The sequence below is a fragment of the Acanthaster planci genome, linkage group LG09 (assembly GCF_054643075.1).
Source record: "Acanthaster planci isolate LZ-2023a linkage group LG09, COTS_SCS, whole genome shotgun sequence".
NCBI classification, from domain to species: Eukaryota; Metazoa; Echinodermata; class Asteroidea; order Valvatida; family Acanthasteridae; genus Acanthaster; species Acanthaster planci.
Genome location: NC_141785.1, coordinates 9,797,994 through 9,805,955, shown reverse-complemented (window position 1 = coordinate 9,805,955; position 7,962 = coordinate 9,797,994). Strand labels below are relative to the sequence as shown.

Below are 7,962 nucleotides of genomic sequence, written 5' to 3'. Positions count from 1 at the left end.
TTCTTGGAGAACATCATTGCCATCGACACTGGGCATCTTGCTAGGAGAACTCTGGGAACTGTCAGGGTCATCTTTGATTACTTGTTGGAGAGCATCAATGCCATCAACACTGGGCGTCTTGCTTGGAGAACTCCAGAAATTGTCGGGGTCATCTTTGATTATTCCTTGGATAGAGAAAAGCATAAATGAGTGAGGACGCTGTTTATTGGGGAACTCATTTTCTCAAATTGGAAATTGTGATTAAAATTTGTCTTTTTCAGCAGGCTCTTGCTCCTCTATTTAATTGCAAATTTCAATCTTTTTGAAATTTAATTCGTTGAAATAAGGCATGAATAAATACAAAAAAATTTATGGAAATGTGAATTTTAAGCTTTTCAAAGTCTACACTCATACTCATTTTTGTGTAAAAAACATCACATTCACAGTATGCCATGGGCGGCTCATAAATTTTTTTCTATTTTCTTTTAGAAGCGATCTTATAGAGGATGTCATAAGAAACATTTTGATATAAATTTGGATTCCATTGAACTCTGCAAAGCAAAGAAAAATAGATTTGAAGCGAGGATATTTTGAGATGTTTTTGTACTTGTGTGTAATGCTGAGCAAACTTGTGATTTTTCTGTATACAAAAATGAGTGTGGATTTTGACCGAAAAGCTTAAAATTTACATTTCCATAAAATGTTTGTTCTTATTTGTGCCTTATTTCAATGGATTAAATGTGGCTTCGCTTGAAATTTCAAAAATTTTGAGATTGGAAATTAAATAGAGGAGCAACAGCCTGCGGAAAATCACAAATTTTAATCACAGTTTCCTATTTAAGAAAAATGAGTTTACAAATATAAACAGCGCCCTCGCTCAGTTATGCATGTCCCTTTACTTAATTACATAAAAAATCCGTGCTTTTGAGTATTTCTTTGCTTTGCAGAGTCCAATGGAATCCAACTTATATCAAAATGTTTTTTATGACATCCTCTTTAAGATCACTTTAAAAAAGAAAAGAAAAAAGACAGGGGCCTAGTTGACAAATAGCTATGCCTGCTGGGCCTACCTTGGTCATGTTGGAGACCATCAATGCCATCGGCACTTGGCCATGTTGACGTCTTGCTTGGAGATGTCCAGAAACTGTCTGGGTCATCTTTGATTATTCCTTCAGCAAGGGACGTCTTGCTCGAAGAAATCCAGAAACTGTCGGGGTCGTCTTTGATTATTCCTTGCAGAGCATCAGTACCATCGGCACTGGACACTGTGCTTGGAGAAGCCATTGTGATAGAAAGAACCAGCACAGATTTCTGCACGAATGGGACAATCAATCTTGCACTAGTCGCAGGCTAATATCCGCGTACAAATAACATAGTACAATCCTGCAATGTGCAAGCAATGTGCCGCATGGGGTATCCCTGGTTCCCTCCCAAGCATTGACAGATATAACGGGTATGGCATGGTCATAAGGGGCCAGGGAAGTAGATCAGGTTGCACGTTGCACTACACCAGACACGGAGCAATTTGGACGACGAAAAGTGGCCATCTGCTTTTCTGCTATCAGAATGGTAGAAAAGCAGATTTTATGTTCTGGTAACATGTAATTTCGACTTTTCCACCACCTCAAAAAGCAGACCGAGCATTGTTTGGTTATGCATTTTTCTATTTTCTGCTTCAAAAAAGCAGATTTTACTTTTTCTGCATTCGCTGGCGGCCGAAAAGCGGCCATCTGCTTTTCTACATTGGAGCAGGCAGAAATTTGGATCGAACATTCTGACGACAACCGTGAATTCAACTTTTCTGCTTGTGTGATACCGGAAAAGCAGATTTTACATAGGTGGCCGAAAAGTGGCCATCTGCTTTTCTGTCCTCAATGGGAAGTGAATGGGGTCATGAACCGGTAGGTTACGACCATTTCCGTTTTTGGCAGTGAAGACGTACATGTATAAAAAGCAGTACGTAACCCATGTTTTCTAGGGACCAATCCCATACTGCAGTGTCAGTGTCCTTGTGAGGCAGGGAAAAAAGCATCTCAAAGGAAACACAGTTTGTTTACAACTATCATCCAATCACAGTGTGTGAAATCTGTAAACTTAGGCGCGATTGAAAAGGGTCGACAGATTTCGCGCATTGCAAACTTTTGGAGGTGCACCATTGTGAATCACCCATATTGCCTGAAAAGGTATGAATATATAGCCTAGTTACTCCTTGCTTTATTACCATATAGATTTTAAATGAAGTGCCTCCCGAGTGTTTTTTGGTGGAGTTTTGGAGTCAGGTGTGTTGGGGTTTTAAATTGTGCTCAATGCATTTATATGGTGTGCTGCAGTAGCATCTTAACTTAAGCGACCAAATTTTGCTTTAAATTTTACAGAAAATAGAATTTTATACATTAAGCTCTCAACATGTGTGTTCATAAGTCTTGAGTTTACGTACCTGCTGGAAAGTTACTCTCAGAACTGTGGGGTTCGACGTCTGCCACACAGTGAACATCAAAACCTATCCCCAGGGGTGAGGGGTTTGACGTCGAAACCCACAACTCTGGGAGTTCGTCAAACCCCATAGTTGGTGTGGTGGTGAAAAGTTAGGATGAAATTCTGGGCCAACATTTTTTTGTTCTGATTTGTTGTGTTTTTAGGTTCAACTTCATGTCTTATAAATTTATTCACCTGAAAAAATCGTCCTTCCTGCAATGCAGTTTGGCACCAATACATGACGAGAGTCGAGGGAACATTAAAGTGCACCAAATCAGTGGACTGCACTAGGATTTCCAGTCAACTAAGTCCGAGTCAACTCTGTCAGTCCCGTGTCAACTCTGTCCCGGGTTAACTCGATCCCAATTCAACTCGTCTAAAGTCTTAAATTTTTCTGATACTTTTTTACAATTAAATGTCATAATTGAGGTTTTGTTTCAGCAGGAGGTCTTGTAGAAAAAGGGCAGAAAGATCACTTGAGTCTTAAATTCCAAAATCATGTGTAAGTGTAAAGGTTGTATGATTTAAATCACCAATTTAAATTGCTATTTGATTCAAATGATTTTTTTTTAAAAATCACTGATTTAAATCAACATATTTAATGTTTTGGGTAAAAATACAAAAATGTTTCACTTTTTGAATTTTTTTCTACTGATTGGAAATGTTTGCAGGTTTTGCACATTTTAAACAGCAACCCCCCCCCTCTGTGAGCCTTCCAGTTCCTAGTTTTAAAGATGTATGAATACACGTGTGTTGAAAAACACCTCCATTGGCAAGTTTTTTTGTTCAATTCTGTCCACTTGTTTTGATTTGAATCAGCTTTTTGATTCAGTAAGAGAATTTGATGCAAAGGATTTATAATTATGATTTAATTTTATTTCATTTACATTGCCCTTTTAAGAGTTTAACCATAAAAAATGGGTAACAAGTTAAAACTCTGGCCTTTCAAATGCTTGATGAGCATAACATTCTAAAAATGTCTGATTGCTATCCGCAGCTTAGTCGTACAATTGGGACCAGTAATATCCTAGCAATACATGTACATGTATTTTGTTTGCATTTTTATAACTACAACTTATCACCGTGACCAGGAAAAAAAGAGCAAAAAATCTCCAACATTAAATCAACTTTTTTCACTGTGAATAAACTTTTTACTTTGATACGCTGTTCCATTATCCATGCAATGTTTCTGACATTATTTTGTCTCTCCAAAACATAATTTTTCAAAGTCTTTGTATGAATTTGGCTAAGACTGGCCGACAACATGTTGACAAAATGCGCTATTTCATCACAAGGAGTGCTCATGAGATCTCATGAAATACCTTTTTGTATAAATGCTGTAATAAAAATGATACAAATGAAAACACAACATCTTATAAACAATTTGGCTATTCATTCCCAAAATAACTCCAGAAGAAAGTGCTCGATAAGGGCAATGACTGCACCTGAACACTGAGGGCACACAGCCTAATAAATACAAGCCAGTGCGTAGGCATATTGTTTTCAGATCATACCAAGCACCATAGATGGCATGAATATTAAACTTCCTATACTGCAGTGCACAATGTTTTACCAGATTACCAGCAAAAAATTGCGGTGACGATCACAGGGTACAAACGTGGCTTATGGTTGTGACACAGGTGGAGCATAGCAAGCATTCACTTAGCCCCACAAATCGGGCTGTAGTGGCTCTGTTTTACAATCTTTCTCTTATCTGTCGCCACCACAGCCCCACTTCAAGGCATGTCTTAAATGCCTGGAATCCAAACTGCAGGATTGTCACAAACTTCGAATCCTAATATCTTCTGAAATGAGAATGACTCCACAATTTTACTTACACTGGCATAAGGTGGGGCTAGCATTCACTGTGCTCTGGCTATGGATGTACCAGACATGCCAGAAAGCAGTATTTAGCCAGATATTATAGCCCGGGCAGTTCAAACTCCTGTGTTCTTTCTCCATGGTTTAACATGGTAAAGTTTCAGTGTACATGAACCTTTTATATCTCTATAAGTATTTAGAAACGTTCGTAATTACAGTGTAACCATAACCACTAAATTCATACCCTTAATAAAGTGATTTTTAATCAAGCCTAAATCATTGCTCCGCATGTGGAGCTCAGAAGCTGGATCACAAACAAAATGAGACTGCATTTTACACAGAGGTAAAATACCAGCATTTGTACCTACACATAAAGCATGTAAAATAAATGCATTGGCCTGTTGTTCATGGCATGTTTCTCACTCGGTCATTTGATGCATGTATAAGTACCCTATTAAAAACTTCTTGTGAACTCCTTTGTCAAAACTTGGAGTTCAGTTTAAACCTTGGTATGCACTTTATCCTAGACACATGTATATGTGCATATGTACTTGTCTCTGAAGGAAGTGTCTTCTCTGAGGGTACATGTACCGGTAGATGTTATACTGCATGCAGTTCACCAAGGCTAAAATGTGGTGGTTTGTGAGTTTCATCAAATTACTTGATTTAAACTTCCTAATTTAAATCCAAATTTGTTTCATTTTGTCACAAAATAAATAAATCAAAGAAAACTATTACATATGCAGCTAATTTGCTTGCTTTTGAATAGACATTTGAGCAAACTTGTCTCAAATTTTAAAAAATCTGATTTACATTTTTAAAAATCTGATTTAAATCAAAAAATCAAAACCCTGGTACGTGTTTGTGGCACCTTAAACCAATCAATTCACTACTTTGAACCACGTCCCATATATTTTCCCATGGGGACCGAGTTGATTGTGGACTGCAATTACTTGAGACAGAGTTGATTTAAGACCGAATTGACTGGTGACAAAGTTGACCTGCACTCTTCACTTGGATGCTGTGTGGTCAGGGGCATGCAAAATACAGGAGACTTCACACACATCCACCAAAAGCTGGAGAGATATTGAAATGATATGCCAGACTAATACTATAGGTACCCAACTGACAATGGGAGCAGCTTTTATTTCTTCATTGTCTTGATGTCCATGGCTCATCTGCTGCTTGTGTGAGTTAAGTGTAAGTTTGGTATATTGTTTCAGTGTCTCTCCAGTTTTAAGTTACATGTAGGTATCAGTTTGGCTTATCATTTCAATACATGTGTATCTCCAGTTTTAAGTGAAGTGAATGTTATAAGTTTGGTAATTGTATATTGTTTCAATATCTCTTCGGTTTTTAGTGGATGTGAGTGAAATTCTTATAAAAGGAACAAACAATCAATTTGATCTTTGGGAAACACACACTGTTAACTAAATGCAATAAGACTAAAAGGTAAACTAAAAAAACAATAACACTCAAACTGTAAACAAAAAAAACCAACTAAAACTAATCTCAAAGACAATAACACTAAATTGATGCCCAACAGCCATTTCTTGTCCTGGTGCCACAATTTGTGTCTCCTTAGATTTTACTCAAAATGGAGAGACAAAAACTTAGGACAGGAAATGTGGTTAAGTGTTCATCTGTTACCAGGTTTTTACAGACGCTCTAGTCTACTGACTGGCACTGCAAACAGGTAATGATGGTGGTCGTCTTGTTCACACTGTGCATCTTGCAAGAAAATCTGTTGCATTCACTGCACAGATGTGTTGTTTGCCTCCTGTTGCTCCGGGTACAGAAAGCACATCTTCTCTTTGGACGAAACTCGCTGGGTCTAACAGGTGCCGGGGTTGGGTACTGGACAACAAATCCTGCAATTTCCATGGCTCTCAGCACATTCTTTGGCAGTCGTTGGGGCTGGGCCAGGCGCATCGTCACCTGTGGGTTGACCAAGGCCCTGACAAGCTGGTGGATGAAGTTGTGACAGGTTTTTTGCTCACCATGCAGACTGGGGTTCACTTGGAGATAGATGATGAAGCTGTTGATAGCAGCACAGTTTAGAAGGTGGTAAAATACCATCAGCGGCCAGCGTGTGGTGGTGCGGGCAGAGTTGTAAAGGGAGCACATCTGATCAAAAGTGTGTACACCAGCCTTGGTGGCGTTGTAGTATGTCAAGATGTCTGGTTTCTTCGAAGTTGGGTGTGTTTCCATGTCATGATGCATTGATGATAGGAGCAAGATGTTCTTCTTGGGTTTGGGCACATATGAAACCAGTGTCGATGTGTCAGAGAACAGAAACTGTGATGATTTTGTTGCCCGATTCCGTATGTTCCCCTTCTGCATCTCCAAGGGAACCTCACGGCGATTACCTTTGATTGTTCCAACAAGAGTCATGTTCTTTGTGTATAGGTAGTTGGCCAAGTCACTGCTGACGAAAAAATCGTTGGCAGTGATGTTCCGTCCTGTCCCAAACAATGGCTCAGCAAGTTCCTTGACAACTCGGGCCCCCAGATGGCATTCTACCCGGTTGGATCGCTTTCCAGTGTAAGGCTGAATGTTGTGAAGGTAGTGGGATGTGCTGTCCACTGACGCCCAAAACTTCAGTCCATATTTGGCTGGCTTTTTTGGCATGTATTGCCGAAAGGAACACCGTCCTCGAAACGCAACGAGCTGTTCGTCAATGGTCACACATTCAGAGGGGCTGTAGTGTCGGCGACAGGCCCGAGCAAACATCTCAAAGATATCTCTGATTGGAGCAAACTTGTCTGTGGATCTTCTCTGGGCCCGAGTCGCCTTGTTGTCGAATCTGAGCATGGTCAGGATGTCTTGGAATCGTGTACTGCTCATGGTAGCTAAGCACAGTGGTTTGCAGAAGAATCCTTGGCCCCAGAAAGAGCGTTGTCTTTCGTGCCCCGAATGTGTCAGTCCGAGGTACAACAAGAGACCCAAGAAGGCATACAGCTCCATCAATGCCACATTCCTCCACTCCTTTCCTCTCTTCATTGCTCCTTGGGCATTAGTGTGTTGCAAGATGACATGCAACATGGCCGCTGGAAAAAACAATTCGAAAATCTCCAATGGCGTGGTTGCTCCACCAACATTTCTGGGGCCAGCTTTCTGGGTCAATATGTTGGGCCTTGCCATTTTGGCAGTGGGGCTTGGATTGTTGGACCAAATGGTTCCATCCAGTGCCACTGTTTGTGTTTTCTGGGCCCTAGCTGGTGGCCGGATCACATGGCCCTGTCTGTGAGGAAAGGGCAGTTGTCGTCCTTTTGGTGAAATTTTTACTGGACGTTTCTTTTTCGGCGGCAATGGCACATCAGAATCTTCACTCTCTGTGTCGCTCTCCACAGTGATGTCACTCTGACTTGAGTGAATGGAGGGTTCATATTCAGAGCCACTTTCTCCTGAAAATGAACTCCAGGAACTTTCAGACATGTCAGCGTCATCTTGGAGTATGCCTCGGAGATCATCAACACCGGACACCTTGCTTGGAGAACTCAAGGAACCGTTGGATTCCTCTCCTTTGAATATGCCTTTATGGCCTAGGGGATCATCAGCATGGGACGTCTTCCTAGGACAACTTCGGGAACTGTCAGGGTCATCTTTGATTATTCCTTGGAGAACATCAATGCCATCGACACTGGGCATCTTGCTTGGAGAACTCTGAGAACTGTCAGGGTCATC

The 7,962-nt window shown here is 40.5% G+C and overlaps 1 protein-coding gene across 1 annotated transcript in view; it reads left to right on the top strand.

The window, feature by feature from the left end:
* Positions 1-1,606: 1,606 nt before the first annotated feature.
* The window catches only part of ppp4c (protein phosphatase 4 catalytic subunit), a 37,410-nt gene continuing 31,054 nt past the window's right edge, over positions 1,607-7,962 (top strand). Inside the window, exon 1 of the mRNA XM_087141701.1 lies at positions 1,607-1,880. The gene's annotated coding sequence lies outside the window, so the exon portion shown is untranslated. The remainder of the gene's footprint in view (positions 1,881-7,962) is intronic.